The 17,676-nt window shown below is 42.2% G+C and overlaps 1 protein-coding gene across 2 annotated transcripts in view; it reads left to right on the top strand.

The window, feature by feature from the left end:
- efcab11 (EF-hand calcium binding domain 11) overlaps positions 1–17,676 on the top strand; it is an 84,667-nt gene that overhangs the window by 45,759 nt on the left and 21,232 nt on the right. The window lies entirely within an intron of this gene.

Raw genomic sequence — 17,676 nt, 5'->3', positions numbered from 1 at the left:
GGTAGATGGGGTAGAAAGGTGGTTGGCCATCTCGACCGTAAAGAATCAGCCATGTGCCTCCCATGTGAGGGTCTATGCTCTTTTACGTGATTGTTTTGTTTAATGGAGACGAAGAAGGAAGGACGTAAAGCTTCTCAGGAAAATGTCCATTGAACCTGATTACCATGGCTATGGAATAGACTTATCCTCTGCAAATAAATGTTTCTTATTTTCTTCACTCTCTCCATTCCTCATCAGTGAGTGCTCATAATGGGGCAGATACTCGCCGATCTGTATCACTCTCTCACTTTCTCTTTCTCTGTCTTTCAAACCTCTTGTGTTTACCTGCTCAGGAGATGTCTCTATCAGCCCAGCCCAGTCTCCCCCCTTTTTTTTCATGAATGTTTCCTCTGCTCCCTAGTCTTCAGGGTATTCCTTTGTTTGTCTAATCACAGTTTCCTATCCAATTTTGTTATTTTTATGATTGAATTGTCCCTTTGTTTAGCAGGTGTCTGTTCTTCCATTAGCTGGTTATTTGTAGGGAAGCAGCTTCCTCTAGCATATTATCAGTATATTTAAAATTTAAATAAATATAAAAAACACATCTTTGATGAAGAAGCTGACCATCACAGTAGTCTTCTTCCGGCTAACTTAATATTTCCGATAGGTTTAAGTCTGTCGTTAAACATGTTCAGATTTCTGAAACTAGAAGTGTGCTGTTTTTAGCTTTGGTTATCAAGGTCGCCCCCTTCTTTTTACAGATGTGTTCTCTTCATTGATGCTGACAGTTTCCCTGGCTTGGGATCCCAATAGGCAGTAAAACACACACACGTCTCATTAGAATTCCTGTGTGGTGGGGGTATGTGGTAGAAGGCTAATGTAATCGTCATGGTAACTCCGTACAGTAGCGAACAGAAGTCCCAGAGGAGTTGCCCCATTTCTTGCTCCCTGATACGTGTGTGTGTGTGTGTGTGTGTGTGTGTGTGTGTGTGTGTCAGACAGACAGTGCTGAGTTTTCTGTTCTCTCTGAGCTCTTGAACCCCGGGTCTGTGTGTGCGTTAACACGCGTATAACATGATAACAAGGTGTGGAGAATACTATTTACCTGCCTTAGGCTCCGAGAGATCTCGTCCTCTCTCCATCTCCCCTCCCCTTCTTTCCTCTCTCTCCCTTCGTTCTCACCATTCCCTTTCTCTCTCCCTCCTCCTGCAGTCCACCTGTGAGGAAAGATTCTAATCACGGAGATGAGTGGAGGAGCCTGACAGGAAGAAGGGATCAGATAAACGAGTGAATACATTAATTAAAGAGGGGAAAGAGAGGGCATCTATATCTGATGGGTCCTAGAAACCACTGCAGTGCTCTTTTAGAGAACCTGTGTGTGTGTGAGACGCTGAGTGGATCAGATGGCTGTTATGTGAGCAGTGCTTGTGTCTCGCCTCGCACTGATATGCCCTCCAGCATCACACACACACACACACACATGCCCACTAACATAAGCTCAAGTCTTTGATGTCTAAGGTTCTTTATTAAAAGCATTCCACTACTGTGTGTGGTGTGTGTGTGTGTGTGTGTGTGTGTGTGTGTGTGTGTGGAGCCCTTACCCTAATATTTTAGCTAGGCAACAAAGTTTAGAAATAGGACGATTATTTGTTTCGAAGTTAGCTGCGTGCCTCGGAGCTCCGGTATCAAATGTAACATCACTAGTATAGCCCCGTTCACATGCTAGGAAGCTCTGAAATTTCCGACTTGCTAATTCGTTGAACGCCGGCACGTGATTAACTGCAACCAGTTAGCATGTCGGACATTTCCTAGTTTCGACTAGCCCGTGAACGCAGCATGATGCTGTGTTGGTAACCAATTGGAAATTTACCACACACTACTGAGAAGAATCCACTCCAACTGGTAATTACTAGTGGGAAAGAATGAATCGAGGATTATAATATTTTAGCTAGGCAAAAAAGTTTAGACATAGGCAGATTAATTATTTAGGTCACAAGGGTCACCACCTTTCTGAAGGGGGAGTACATGGGCTGCCTTTCAAACCTTGGTGATAGTACCAGATATAATCGTCAGGTTATACATGGGTTTATGATTCAGCAATCGGGGGGCAGAGAGCTGCAGCAAAAAGGGATCAAGCATATCAGCTCCATTAATCTTAAGCAAGGCATCTAGGACATCACACATAGCAAAGTGTATTGAAAACAAATTTTCACTAGAAGTTGACAGGTTAACCGTTGAGTCAGCTAGAGGCTGGTAGAGGGAAGAGCAGTCGATTGACTGACCTGGGTCAACGACACCACCGTTTCTCTCAAATGAAAAGCCTGCCGAGATTATAACATTATGATTAAGAGCATCTCTTATCCCATTCTTCTCAGTTATGATGACAGAGTCAGACAAAACTTGCTTAGGCAGGGAAGAAGAGGTATTTCTACACTTCAGGGCAGTTACTGTTTTCCAAAATGTTGCAGGATCACCAGCAGTCAGAGAGCGAGAGCTTAAAAAGTAGCTTCATTCAGCTTTCTTAATCAATACAGTACATCTGTTTCTCAATTGTCTGAAAGCTTGCCAGTCAACTAGAAAGTCAGTTTTCCTTGCTTTGGCCCATGCCTGATTTCTTTTCTGAATGAGCTTTGATAATTATGAAGAAAGCTCATACCCTTGGTTATCTTTAACTGTAAATTGTTTAAAAGGGGCGTTTTTGTTTGGAACGCTCTGGATTGACGGACGACAGCGTGTTCCCGCCAATATCCAGCGACTTGGCACAGAGGAGTGGGACAACATTCCACAAGCCACACTCAACAGCCTGATCAACTCTATGCGAATGAGATGTGCCGCGCTGCATGAGGAAAATGGTGGTCACAGCAGATACTGACTGGTTTTCTGATCCACGCACCTCGTTTTTTTTTAAGGTATCTGTGACCAACAGATGTATATCTGTATTTCCGGTCATTAATTAGGCCCTAATCTATTGATTCAAATGACTGATGCCCTTATATGAACTGTAACTCAGTAAAATCTTTAAAATTGTTGCATGTTGCCTTCACAGAATCTTCTGTTGGCAACATGCACATCACTGACTGATTGTCAGCATACTGTAGCAGCAGCAGCCTATCAGAATATTGTAGGCGTAGTTTATTGGAACTCTTTTTGGTCTCACTTCCTTACCAAACCATCAAGTCAGTGAGTGTGATGGTTAGCTACTGTAAATTACTGTTCATTTTACAATAATCCACTTGCAACTAGTTGACAGTAAATTATTTAAAATTAAACATTAACTTCCTGTGAACCAGCAGCCATTACGCTACTATAAAATATACAGTAACCTCTTCACAGTGCAGCTCTTGTCACAAGCTCTTACAAAGATTGCAGCACTGACGTTGTCAAAAGAGGCGCTCAACCTTTATCAACACAACAATAAAACCACTTAAACTGATTCAACATTCCGACTGACGGTTGGCACAAATACAACATATTTTAGACCATGCCCCCAAATATGCTAATGAGTTCCTACCAGCACATTGCCCCCACCTACATTTCAAAGTTCAGTATAGCCTTGTGATGGGAAACCGAGGCTTTCTGAAGGCTTCGGAGCTTTCACCAAATTGTGCCGAAAAAAAAGGTTCATTATCGGTTCACAATGCACATTATTGACATCTGTGTGATTATCAGATAAACATTTTTCTCCACTGTTTTCATCAAAACTCTGTCACGCAGCGTTACATCATTGACTTTAGTAGCCTATAATCAGTTGGAATACCAGGTTTCCATCATGCTTCCCTGCAAGTTGACTATTTTTCTAAAATGGAATATGGCATTATTTAGGATGCTTAAGACAGAAGCCTATAATATACTAATTAAAACAAATTATTTGAAAAATAGTGCAGAAAGTGTGCATTCAATTTTTTCCTCTCAAAATAGTCTGCCTTCAACCCCATACCCTCACGTCCCTAAATGTCCCATAGTTCCCTACTCTACCTGCGAGGCTACCAGTCAGGTGAAACTACATGTACAAAATCTTAACTAGATTTGTAAGTATGGTATCCAGTAGTGGTCAGTGTTTGAAAGCTTGGAATCGAAGAAAGCACCGGAACCACAGCAACAACAACAAAAAGCACCTGATCAAACAAAGCTTCGGACATCATTGATGACGTACTTCTGATAAAGTGATACACACATTGGCACACTGCTTCGAAGTTAGCTGCCTAGCGATTTTGACGCATGCCTCAGAGCTCCGGTATCAAACGTAACATCACTAGTATAGCCACGTACACATGTTAGTCGAAACTCTGACATTTCCGACTTGCTAATTCGTTGAATGCGGCACGTGACTAACTACAACCAGTTAGCAAGTCAGACATTTCCTAGTTGGTAACCAAGTGGGAATTGGGAATTTACCACATATGACTGAGAAAAATCTACTTGAACAGCCCTTCTACTGGTAATTACTAGTGGGAAACTCGTCTATCATCCTGAGCTCCCACTTCTCCCACATGCTGACCTCTGACACCACCTACTAAGGAAATGACCTTTTATAACAGCATTTTCGGCATTTAAATGCAACAACAAACATTAATAAAAATGTATTATTAATATGGTTTTGAACACTTTGATAGCTGTACTTTTAGTTTAAGGTTTTATGCAGCCTGTTGGTCATTAGCCAGTCAGCGGTTCTCAACAAGTTCAAAACACGTGAATGCATCCAACTGGTATTTACAACTTCACAATTGGTAAATTCCCACCTCTTACATGGTTACCTCTTACATGGTTGCTAAGTTTAAATGCAAGTGAGGCATGCCAAGTTAATTTGTAGGACGGTGTCACAGCTAGCTGAAGGACTGGACCAAGGTGCAGCATGGTAAGAGTTCATTTGAACTTTATTTAAAAATGACGCTGACAAAACAAAGAACAAAAAAACAACCATGAAGCTTTGGGCTATGTGCCCTGAAAAACTACAAAGTTGTGTGCCTGGAGACAATTGAGACGTGGATTGTGTATGTGTGCCATTCAGAGGGTGAATGGGCAAGACAAAAGAGTGAAGTGCCTTTGAACGGGGTTTGGGTCAAGCACTGCCCCGCTGCTGGGTTTTTCACACTCAATAGTTTGCTGTGTGTATCAAGGATGAGCCACCACCCAAAGAACATCCAGCCAACTTGACACGACTTTGGGAAGCATTGAAGTCAAAATGGAAAGAGAAGTCAAATTCACAAATTTAAATTGTGAAAGTGTTTTTTCAACAAAACACACTCTCTCTCTCTCCTCTCTCTCACTCTCTCTCTTCTCTTTCTCTCTCCCTCTCTCTCTTTCTCTCTTTCTCTCTTTCTCTCTCTCTTTCTTGTCCTGTGGCCTACCTAGGGAAATTATACCCATATTTCTATACCGGGCTGGAAATCACTGGTTTGTTTGTCTTTTAACCATATACAGTCTTTATGCGATTAAATTCATGCCATATACCAAAAAATCACGATACCATAAATGCAGACAGATAATTTGTTCTTTCGACATGGTGGGATCTTTTTGTGTCGGTAAAATTCATTATTCGAGAAATGGTTGTGGAAATTATTTTTATGCACAAATATTGATATAACAACCATCATATCGACGTAAACTTGGAGTCGTACAATAACATGGTTTGTGGTCCTCCCCACTACGACTCAGGAAACCATGCAGTTTAAATTAGGCTACAGATTAAATAAGTTATGATGAACTTCACAGGGTGGTGAAAGTGCATGGTATGAGCTTGGTGCTCCTTTCCAATAAATGTCGAGGGGCTTATTCTGGTGACATGATGATCAATGCTTGACTGCCATTTGACTGCCATTCAAATAAAAACATTTTGGCTCTATCCACAATCTCATCATATAGACTATCCTACCCTCACTGTATCTGCAAGATGTTCACTAAAGTACATATTCCAAGACCAGAGTAGGCGCATTTTGCTATTTGAAGCAACCGTTTTTGTGACGACTATCAGTTGAGTTGAAAATGTGATGGAAACGCATTGAACATTCTATTTTTATTCGTTACTTGAAAACTTTAACTTATCTGCAACACGACCGTTTGGTGGAAACACACCATTGCTGGATGCGCCTATTTTCTATATGCAGATATTTTTATATTCACATAAATCTGTCGCCAATTGGATGGAAACCTAGCTATCTCTCCTCTCCTATTTTTCTTATACACTGTCTATCCCTCTTTCCTTTTAATACTGTTTTAAAAAAAAAAAAAAAATTCTCTCCTTTCTTTCTTTCTTTCTACTCTCTCTGTCTTTCTAAACCTCTCTCCCAGAGGTGTGGTGGCCTCTTAGATCTTGGCGGGAGGTCTATGCTGATTTGACTAATTCTGCTTGGTCAGAGCTGCGTCAGCCATTGCCCTCCGAAGGTCAATGCTGATCTGTCACTGCAGTCAACTAGTTTAACTTTTACTCCATCAATCCTTTTAACTCTGTCCTCTGTGTAACACAACCTTTATGCTATGTTGGCACCAAATCTATGGGACATTTGGTGCCGAACAACATGGATGCCAGTTTACAGAGCGATGGATGAGAAGCCAATTGGTCTTGGCTACATGAGTATACTATCAGAGGTCTCTGTGACTTGCGAATGTTTGGAGACCAGCTTTCTTTGTGAGGGGAGCAGTAGATGTAAAGTGACTGACTGGAAGCCATTCCTCACAGTGTGAGAGTTACCGGTAGCTACACAGGAGCAGATATACATAGGTTATTAATGTATAGGAAGAAACCGATTGAAAGGTCCAACATTACAATTCAGCCCAATATACTTCTCTTCCATCAGAAAAAAAAGCTCCCTGTTTCTGAAAGTCTAAAAATCCAGTTAAATCCCTTAACAGGCCAGAACTGGTCAACGAAGCCACATTAGCCCGTGGATAACGTTCAAAGGAGAATGTCTCAAGAGGAGAAGGAAGTGTTGGATGGTTGTGTGGACTGGGACAATGTGCTTATTACGATGGTCCTGGAGTGTTGGCCCAGTTAAAAACAGGATTTAGCCTAGCAGCAGAGACCACTTTAGCATGCACTGTCTGTCTGGCTTTGAGAGCTGTTGTCTTGGTAACAGAGTTCTGTTCTCAATGAGTGCTGTTCAGGGGCTTTAGACATGGAGCGCATGCTTATCTTCTCGTCTCTTCTCGTTTTGTTACTCCTCTTCTCTCATCCCTCTCTCCTGGACATTTAGCAGTGTGATTAATCCGTCCAGCAGATCCATGGAAATACTGCTGCTGGTCGGTGATAAAACACACAGTGCTCCCATTGGACACACACCATGTGTGTTTTGGTGTGCATGCGTGTGTATGTGCCGCTGAGAGAGGGAGAAGGAGGGAGCCAAAGATGAAGAACAACAGAAGAAGGAAGAGGGTATGATCGAGAGATTGACATCATGACAGATTGGTGGGGGAGAGATGGCGACGGGTAGGGAGAAGAAAATACGTTGTGGAAGAGAGAAGGAAATGTGACAATAGAGGTTGAGACGGAAAGAGTGAGACACAAACTCACAGTATCGACTTTTCCAGAGAATTCACCTTTTTGTGGGTGATGAGAGATCATTGGTCGCTCCCTATCAAACACACAGCTGTCAGTGCGCTGTGAAGTGGCGTTTGTGTGTGTATTGTCACCTGATATTAAACACTGCCATCTTCTAAGTGTTGCCTGGGACGCTTTTGGGAAAGGTCGTAGGTCAGCGTTTCCCAAGCTCACTCATCGGGACCCCAAAGGGTGCACATTTTGGTTATTGACCTAACACTACACAGCTGATTCAAATTATCAAAGCTTGATGATTAGTTGATTATTTGAATCAGGTGTGTAGCGCTGGGACAAAAAAAACAGTTTGGCAAACCCTGTCGTAGTTTATCGTCAAGGAGGGCTTTCCACTTGAGCACTGTGTGTGTGTTCGTTTGTGTGTACCGTGTGTGTTTAGAAAACAGCAACAGCAAAAAACCTAAAGAGAAGAATCCCCCCCCGCTGCAAGGAAGTAAAACAGGGGTTACTCTTGGATAAAAGGTACAGGGTGCACAAACACATACATTTTTTATAACTTTCTTTTTTATTATTAAATATTAAAACATACAATGTACCTGCAGTGAAGCCGCTCAACATTTACATTACATTCAGTCATCTAACAGAATCCCATCCAGAGCAACCAGGGTCAAGCGCCCCGCCCAAGGGCAAGTCGACAGATCTCCCACCAAGTCAAAATGGGGGCCTGAACCAGCTCCCAACCGCCAGACCACCAACCGTTCAAGATCCCTCCCACAGTTCCCCGAGAGCTGCCCATCAACCATATTTTTTACTTTTATCTTTGACCATCATCCTATCCCCTGCCCAGCAACTCCACTCCAACTTGTCTCCAGTTCCACATCCCAACCCTCAGTTTCCCTCAGCACGTCCCACCTATCTCTGCTGGCAACCCTCTTTGGTTTTCTACACACCATAGATCTTTCAACTATGCTGTGATGTTTAACTTACAATTTGAATCTATCTAATCGAATAGAATCCACAGATTGCGAGTTGAAGATTAAATACTTTTACTAAGAGTATTAGTATATTAGTAATTGAATGACCAGGTCTCTCCAGATGTCCCAACAATGCTATTTCTAGGGTAAATTTTACATTAATGTTATATTTTTTAGCCATTCCAGAAACTGAGACCAGAAACAGGCTACCTGTGGGCAATACCAGAACAAATGGTCTATTGATTCTATATCCTTGTTGGTGGCAAGAATTCTGTACAATAATTTTAGCAATCTTGCGTCATTTTATATATCAACTTATACACCTTGTGCCATGGAATCGGTTAATCAAAAAATCTCTTCCCAGCAATTTTGCAAACTGTATGGCACAGCTGTCAACATCCTGGTCCTCAAATGAAACTGGTATACTATTCAAATAAGCAAAGAGAAACATCAGTCCGTCATTACTTTAAAGACATGAAGGTCAGTCAATTCGGAAAATTTCAAGAACTTTGAAAGTTTCTTCAAGTGCAGTCACAAAAAACATTGAGCGCTATGATGAAACTGGCTCTCATGAGGACCGCCACAGGAATGGAAGAATCATAGTTACCTCTGCTGCAGGGGATAAGTTCATCAGACTTAACCTTACTTCAGATTGCTAGCCCAAATAAATGCTTCAGAGTTCAACTAACAGACAAATCAACTGTTCAGAGGAGACTTTGTGAATCAGGCCTTCATGGTCGAATTGCTGCGAAGAAACGACTACTAAAGGACACCAATAATAAGAAGAGACTTGCTTGGGCCAAGAAACACAAGCAATGGACATTAGACCGGTGGAAATCTGTCCTATGATCTGATGAGTCCAAATTAGAAATGTTTGGTTCCAACTGCCGTGTCTTTGTGTGACACGGAGTAGGTGAACGGATGATCTCTGCATGTGTGGTTCCCACCATGAAGCATGGAGGAGGAGGTTTGATGGTGTGGGGGTGCTTTGCTTTGTCTGTGATTTATTTAGAATTCAAGGCACAGTTAACCAGCATTCTGCAGCAATTCGCCATCCCATCTGGTTTGCGCTTTCATTTGTTTTTCAACAGGACAATGACCCAACACATCTGCAGGCTGTGTTAGGGCTACTTGACCAAGAAGGAGAGTGATGGAGTGCTGCATCAGATGACCTGGCCTCCACCATCACCCAACCTCAACCCAATGGGGATGGTTTGGGGTGAGTTTGACTGCAGAGTGAAGGAAAAGCAGCCAACAAGTGCTCAGCATATGTGTGATCTCCTTCAAGATTGTTGGAAAAGCACTCCAGTTGAAGCTGGTTGAGAGAATGCCAAGAGTGTGCAAAGCTGTCATCAAGGCAAAGGGTGGCTACTTTGAAGAATCTAAAATCTATTTTGATTTAACAAAACTACGTTTAAGAAAAGTACAACATGTCTAAAGATGACTTTTCAACATTGCTTGCTCACTTCATAGAAAATGTAATATTGTATCCCCTTTTCATGACGGTGTAAAATATCTTACCTGTGATGAAATGTTTTCCACAGACACCGTGTGCCCACATTTCCCACTCTCCCACGTCGAATAGTCTGAAGCCACAGAGCGCTTCTCGCAGGCTCTATTTCCCTACGTGGGAGCATTGTGAACCGTAGGTCAGAATTTTAGGCTTGTTTACATGTACATTGAACCACACAGCAGCTTTTAGGCATGTTTCTGTATAACAAACAATTTACAACGAAGTTGGCTCTTTTACAATGGAGGTCAATTGGAAAGAATGTTTGTTTTCCCCAATTTGTGGGTGTGGTTGAGGGAAATTCCTTATTATTATGTGAATATCAACTCAGAGTATGGCTGCCTGGTATTGTGATGCAATCGTTTCCATGGTAATGTAGACTGTTCATTCAAACTCATGTGGCTCATGCAATGGGATGTATTTTTTTTATGTCAATTGAGTTGAATCAACAAACCACAGCACATATTGATGGGTACACTTTCTGCTTTTACTTCCTGCTTTTAGTCCACCTAGTATGTCATCATTGACTTGAATGGGGACGTTCTGTTCTTTCGATTTCAATGGCAGCACATGCAGTTAGGAGTGAAGGAGAGGGCAAAATGTGTTTTTTTTTAAACTGCTATTACGGTGACCGCTGTCGTTTTTTGCCTGACTAATAACCATCATTCAAAATTCCATGACCCTCTCAGCCCTTTTTCTTAGTCTCGGAGAGTACAATTGCTCACACAGAGGTGGGCCAGCAGGGGGGAGAAAGCGATTGAGGGAGCGATACAGAGAGGTGATGTACAGATAAGGCTGAAGGGAATGTGTATGGGATAGAGAATGAAGGCTGGTTGTGTTTAGTAAATGAGGAAGGTGACATAGTGGAGAGAAGGGAATAAGGGACGGACAGAGGCGAAGGAGAGGGGAATTGAAGTGTGCAGGTTGGGTGAAGGGATGTGAATACCATGCCCTGTGACAGCTGAGCAGCCAGTGGATTTGTGTGTGTGTGTGTGTTAGCATATCTGATCTCTGCACTCTAGTTGAAACAAGGGGCTCAGGTCAGGACAGGGAGTGTGTGTGTATGCAGTGGCGTGTATTCATGGATGCCAAAGGAAGCCTGGCTTCCCCAAAAAATGTACAAAGATACAGTGCCTTGCGAAAGTATTCGGCCCCCTTGAACTTTGCGACCTTTTGCCACATTTCAGGCTTCAAACGTAAAGATATAAAACTGTATTTTTTTGTGAAGAATCAACAACAAGTGGGACAAAATCATGAAGTGGAACGACATTTATTGGATATTTCAAACTTTTTTTAACAAATCAAAAACTGAAAAATTGGGCGTGCAAAATTATTCAGCCCCTTTACTTTCAGTGCAGCAAATTCTCTCCAGAAGTTCAGTGAGGATCTCTGAATGATCCAATGTTGACCTAAATGACTAATGATGATAAATACAATCCACCTGTGTGTAATCAAGTCTCCGTATAAATGCACCTGCACTGTGATAGTCTCAGAGGTCCGTTAAAAGCGCAGAGAGCATCATGAAGAACAAGGAACACACCAGGCAGGTCCGAGATACTGTTGTGAAGAAGTTTAAAGCCGGATTTGGATACAAAAAGATTTCCCAAGCTTTAAACATCCCAAGGAGCACTGTGCAAGTGATAATATTGAAATGGAAGGAGTATCAGACCACTGCAAATCTACCAAGACCTGGTCGTCCCTCTAAACTTTCAACACATACAAGGAGAAGACTGATCAGAGATGCAGCCAAGAGGCCCATGATCACTCTGGATGAACTGCAGAGATCTACAGCTGAGGTGGGAGACTCTGTCCATAGGACAACAATCAGTCGTATATTGCACAAATCTGGCCTTTATGGAAGAGTGGCAAGAAGAAAGCCATTTCTTAAAGATATCCATAAAAAGTGTTGTTTAAAGTTTGCCACAAGCCACCTGGGAGACACACCAAACATGTGGAAGAAGGTGCTCTGGTCAGATGAAACCAAAATTGAACTTTTTGGCAACAATGCAAAACGTTATGTTTGGCGTAAAAGCAACAGCTCATCACCCTGAACACACCATCCCCACTGTCAAACATGGTGGTGGCAGCATCATGGTTTGGGCCTGCTTTTCTTCAGCAGGGACAGGGAAGATGGTTAAAATTGAATAGAAGATGGATGGAGCCAAATACAGGACCATTCTGGAAGAAAACCTGATGGAGTCTGCAAAAGACCTGAGACTGGGACGGAGATTTGTCTTCCAACAAGACAATGATCCAAAACATAAAGCAAAATCTACAATGGAATGGTTCAAAAATAAACATATCCAGGTGTTAGAATGGCCAAGTCAAAGTCCAGACCTGAATCCAATCGAGAATCTGTGGAAAGAACTGAAAACTGCTGTTCACAAATGCTCTCCATCCAACCTCACTGAGCTCGAGCTGTTTTGCAAGGAGGAATGGGAAAAAATTTCAGTCTCTCGATGTGCAAAACTGATAGAGACATACCCCAAGCGACTTACAGCTGTAATCGCAGCAAAAGGTGGCGCTACAAAGTATTAACTTAAGGGGGCTGAATAATTTTGCACGCCCAATTTTTCAGTTTTTGATTTGTTAAAAAAGTTTGAAATATCCAATAAATGTCGTTCCACTTCATGAAATACTTTTTCTTTCATCTCTCTGTGTTTTGTCATTTTCTTTAAATTCGCAAGAGGCTGACTTGCGGTAACTCTCCAGTGTTCTAAATCGATATTTGTTTACTAGTCTGAAAATGTCGGAAACATTAACTTGATTGACCATGGTTGTAATGCGGCTTTTGATTGTCCACCGCTTTTCTTCCCCCTGGCTTGACTTCCCAAGGGTTTTTACCCACGCACCGCTACTGTGTGTTTGTGTACATGGTTTATGTCTCTCTGTAACTTGTATGTGCACGTGCAATGTATATGTTTTTTCATGTCTCTCTATAGAGTGTGTGTAAATGTGTGATTGGGGTCAGCTCTTCCTCTGTGTATCTCTGTCGCCATCGTCCTATCACATTCCGGAATGCCTGTGGGCCCTCTGACATCACTGCCACGGCTCCCTTGCGCCATAGCAACAAGAGATTATGCATCTGTGTCGGCAAAATCAGGAAGCCCTGTTAAATATTCTATCCCCTTCTAATCTCTGATATAGGGTCATACACTGTGGGCACTATGGGTCAGATACAGAGAGCCAGATGAGGGAGGGAGGAGAGATAGATATGGGGGGGAGAGAGACTGATGGATTGAGGTGTTGGAGTAAGATACAGTATTCAGAAGTAGATATAGAGATATAGCAGACAGCTATATAGTTTAAACAGAAAAATGACAGATACAGAAAGCAATGCAGTGTAGCCAGATAAAGGACCGGGGGAGAAGAGGGGGTGGGACACATGTAAAGAAAGAGGGAAAGGGATAGAGCCCCACAGTGGAGGTGTCATAATACCCATAAAATCTAGCGGTCAAACAGGGAAATGGTTTTAATCGTTTTTCCGCCTTTCATTTTTCCCATAGGGGACTTTAGAAACACTTAAAATAAGGGCTGTTTCGTATATAGGCTTACCCTGGCGTGTTGTTTTGATAACCTAGTAAATCTCTCTAGCGCAAGGTGCCTTTTATCAATATATTCGGATCTCTTTACTCTCAGCTTTGAAAATGCTAATTAGCATCAAAGTAGACGACATGCAAAACTACAAATCCCTGCAAGCTCCTGCATATCATCTGTAGCTGATACCTTTGTTAACAGATATTGTGTCAATTTAAGTCTCGCCAAAGACAGTTCACAGAATTGTCCATTTAAAGAAATGTAGCCTATTTATTCATTACCACATTTAGCTAACATTAGATAGTTAATCCAGAGATTCTTACCTTTGCCTCGATTCAGCAGTCTCTTCCAGATCATGGCATTTGTAGTTCTTTATGATAGCCACATTAGCAGCTAATTAGCATTTAATTTTGGGGGGGGTGAATACAGGCGAATATATTAATAAAAGGCCCCTTTTTCGAGAGATTTATATGGTTATCAAAACACAGTTTCTAAAATTATAATTATAATATAATAATTATAATTAAATTAATAGTGAAAAAATGATTGGAACCATTTCCCTGTTTGACCTCTAGGTATTATGACTCATACTGGGGTACTCTATTAGAGGGATGATATTTGTTAGGTAGTGTGTAATGGTATCAGAGCTGAGATCACGGCAGCAGAGCTAAGCCTGGGGTAATCCACAAAGACCTCAACTGCACCTGGGACCAAACAGCACAGTACCCTCTGACTGAACCACAGTACGATACGGTGCTACATCATAAACGGTACCTCAACGTATACTGTGCCCCCATGAATGAGCTAATACAACCATGTAATTAATTACAAGGTGCTGCATCACAAACTGTATCTCAGCATATACTGTGCCCTTGTGGAAAACCAATACGGTTCAACCAATATAGTTTTTGAAAAATATCAAGGCCAAAGTTCCAGAAACTCAGTTCTGTTTTCTCTTGCTCCTATTCCCCCCTTCTTTCCTCCTTCCTCTCTCTCTCTCTTTCTCCTTAACTCAGATTTTCTGTTTACAGTAGTTCCATTCTGCTGAATAGCTGAAATTAACATTCTAATGAACTAATCGCAGGATTCCCGTTGTGTTTCAAAGTTAGCGAGCTGCGTTCAGAAGCTTTTCGTTACGTAATGCCCGGGTAACACTGGAAGCTCCATTCACGTGTGTGTGTGTGTGTGATTTATTAAAACAATAATGGGAGTAGACAAGGACTCAATCAGGCACGTGTCCTAGCGAAGCCCGTTTAAACCTCCTGCACCAGCTTTGTACCAGACAAACACACACACAGCCCTCTGTCTGGCCCACTTGATGGAAATAGCATTGGAGCCACGGCCCTGTAAGCTAAACAACGTGTCGGCATTGCCAGGTTGGGTGAGGGGAGTGTGTGTTCTATAAAACGTTTTACTTTAAGATTTTAGACTGGTGAACTAGCTTAATGCTTGCCAGTAAGTGACACGTCTGTGTTAGATCTGTTGACAGGAAGTGACATCCGATCAGCTACGAAGTCTGTTTCAGATGACTAGCTATGTCATGCTCCTGTTATGTCCTTGCTGCAATAATGTAATGTTTCTCTCTCTATCGTGATGTCTGTGACCGAGTAAAGCAGCCTCACTGATGGGGGCTTGCTGTACCTGGGGTGGCAAGTAGCCTAGCGGTTAAGAGCATTGGGCCAGTAACTGAAAGGGCACTGGTTTGAACCCCCCCAAGCCAACTAGGTGTGCCCGTAAGCACTTAACCCTAATTACTCCTGTAAGTCGCTCTGGATAAGAGCGTCCTGCTAAATGGTGTAAAATGTACTGTTGCTGGGTTTGTCAGTGATTGACATCAATAGATTTGTAACCAGCTTCTGTATCTGATTGTAGGGAGAGCCAGCAGTGTCATGATGGGGTGCATGTACACACACACAGATGAACGCGGGCACAAACAAATGTTCTGTCCCTCTCTCCCTCCTCCATCCGTTCCCTCTCTCCTACAGATGTGTATAGAAGAGATCATGCTGAGATCGCTCCCAGGCAACAACTTCTCCCAGAATGCTCACTAACGAACACCCATTTTTTGGTGTGAAATTCAGCTCTGAAATTATTTTAATTACTACTTGTGTTTATCTTTTAGCTCTCTCTGTTTTTAACTTTTTATAAAAGGCCTCCAGAACTCACTCTAAAGGAGTCATACAAACAAACAACAAATATGAGAAACGACAAATAACTGGAAAAAATTGAGCCCAGTGTGCAGCCTCGTTTCAGATGATGACTATCATAAAGCGTCTCAGATTGGGAGTGCTGATCTAGGAGCATTTTAGCCTTTTAGATCATAATGAATAAGATTACAATGGACAGGGGGAATCTGTCCAAGCACTCTTACTCTGAGAGGCTTTATGAGTACACTCCCATTGTAATTAACTAGCCCTCTATAGTTTGAAAATGCTGCGGAAGAACACAGTCCAAGATGTTGTAATCAGAAAAGGGAATAGTGTTATTTGTTGTAATTGCATTTCCTCTGAAGTAGATCTTTTTTCCTGTGGAGTGGCTCTGGTGTGTGTGTGTGTGTGTGCGTGCGCAGTAGACAAACAGATAACCTAAGGCAGGGTGTTCCTCCTCCTCTTATTGGATAGAGGCCTCTAGGGGACACATCAATCCTTATCTAAGCCCCCGGAGCTGCTGCGACTACATACACACACAGTCTTGTATAACTACAGTGGTGCAAAAAAGTATTTAGTCAGCCACCAATTGTGCAAGTTCTCCCACTTAAAAATAGGAGAGAGGCCTGTAATTTTCATCATAGGTATACTTCAACTATGACAGACAAAATGAGCGAAGAAAAATCCAGAAAATCACATTAGGATTTTTTATGAATTTATTTGCAAATTATGGTGGAAAATAATTATTTGGTCAATAACAAAATTTTATCTCAATACTTTGTTATATACCCTTTGTTGGCAATGACAGAGGTCACAAGGTTTTCACACACTGTTGCTGGTATTTTGTCCCATTCCTCCATGCAGATCTCCTCTAGAGCAGTGATGTTTTGGGGCTGTTGCTGGGCAACACAGACTATCAACTCCCTCCAAAGATTTTCTATGGGGTTGAGATCTGGAGACTGGCTAGGCCACTCCAGGACCTTGAAATGCTTCTTACGAAGCCACTCCTTCGTTGCCCGGGCGGTGTGTTTGGGATCATTGTCATGCTGAAAGACCCAGCCACGTTTCATCTTCAATGCCCTTGCTGATGGAAGGAGATTTTCACTCAAAATCTCACGATACATGGCCCCATTCATTCTTTCCATTACACGGATCAGTCGTCCTGGTCCCTTTGCAAAAAAACAGCCCCAAAGCATGATGTTTCCACCCCCATGCTTCACAGTAGGTATGGTGTTCTGCAACTCAGCATTCTTTGTCCTCCAAACACGACGAGTTGAGTTTTTACCAAAAAGTTATATTTTGGTTTCATCTGACCATATGACATTATCCCAATCTTCTTCTGGATCATCCAAAAGCTCTCTAGCAAACTTCAGACGGGCCTGGACATGTACTGGCTTAAGCAGGGGGACACGTCTGGCACTGCAGGATTTGAGTCCCTGGTGGCGTAGTGTGTTACTGATGGTAGGCTTTGTTACTTTGGTCCCAGCTCTCTGCAGGTCATTCACTAGGTCCTCACTAGGGGTTCTGGGATCTTGCGTGGAGCCCCAGATCGAGGGAGATTATCAGTGGTTTTGTATGTCTTCCATTTCCTAATAATTGCTCCCACAGTTGATTTCTTCAAACCAAGCTGCTTACCTATTGCAGATTCAGTCTTCCCAGCCTGGTGCAGGTCTACAATTTTGTTTCTGGTGTCCTTTGACAGCTCTTTGGTCTTGGCCATAGTGGAGTTTGGAGTGTGACTGTTTGAGGTTGTGGACAGGTGTCTTTTATACTGATAACAAGTTCAAACAGGTGCTATTAATACAGGTAACGAGTGGGGGACAGAGGAGCCTCTTAAAGAAGAAGTTACAGGTCTGTGAGAGCCAAAAATCTTGCTTGTTTGTAGGTGACCAAATACTTATTTTCCACCATAATTTGCAAATAAATTCATTAAAAATCCTACAATGTGATTTTCTGGATTTTTTCCCCCTCATTTTGTCTGTCATAGTTGAAGTGTACCTATGATGAAAATTACAGGCCTCTCATCTTTTTAAGTGGGAG

The sequence above is a fragment of the Oncorhynchus tshawytscha genome, linkage group LG11 (genome assembly GCF_018296145.1).
Source record: "Oncorhynchus tshawytscha isolate Ot180627B linkage group LG11, Otsh_v2.0, whole genome shotgun sequence".
Lineage (NCBI taxonomy): Eukaryota > Metazoa > Chordata > Actinopteri > Salmoniformes > Salmonidae > Oncorhynchus > Oncorhynchus tshawytscha.
Note: the sequence above shows the minus strand (reverse complement) of the source record. Positions and strands in the feature narration are given on the sequence as shown.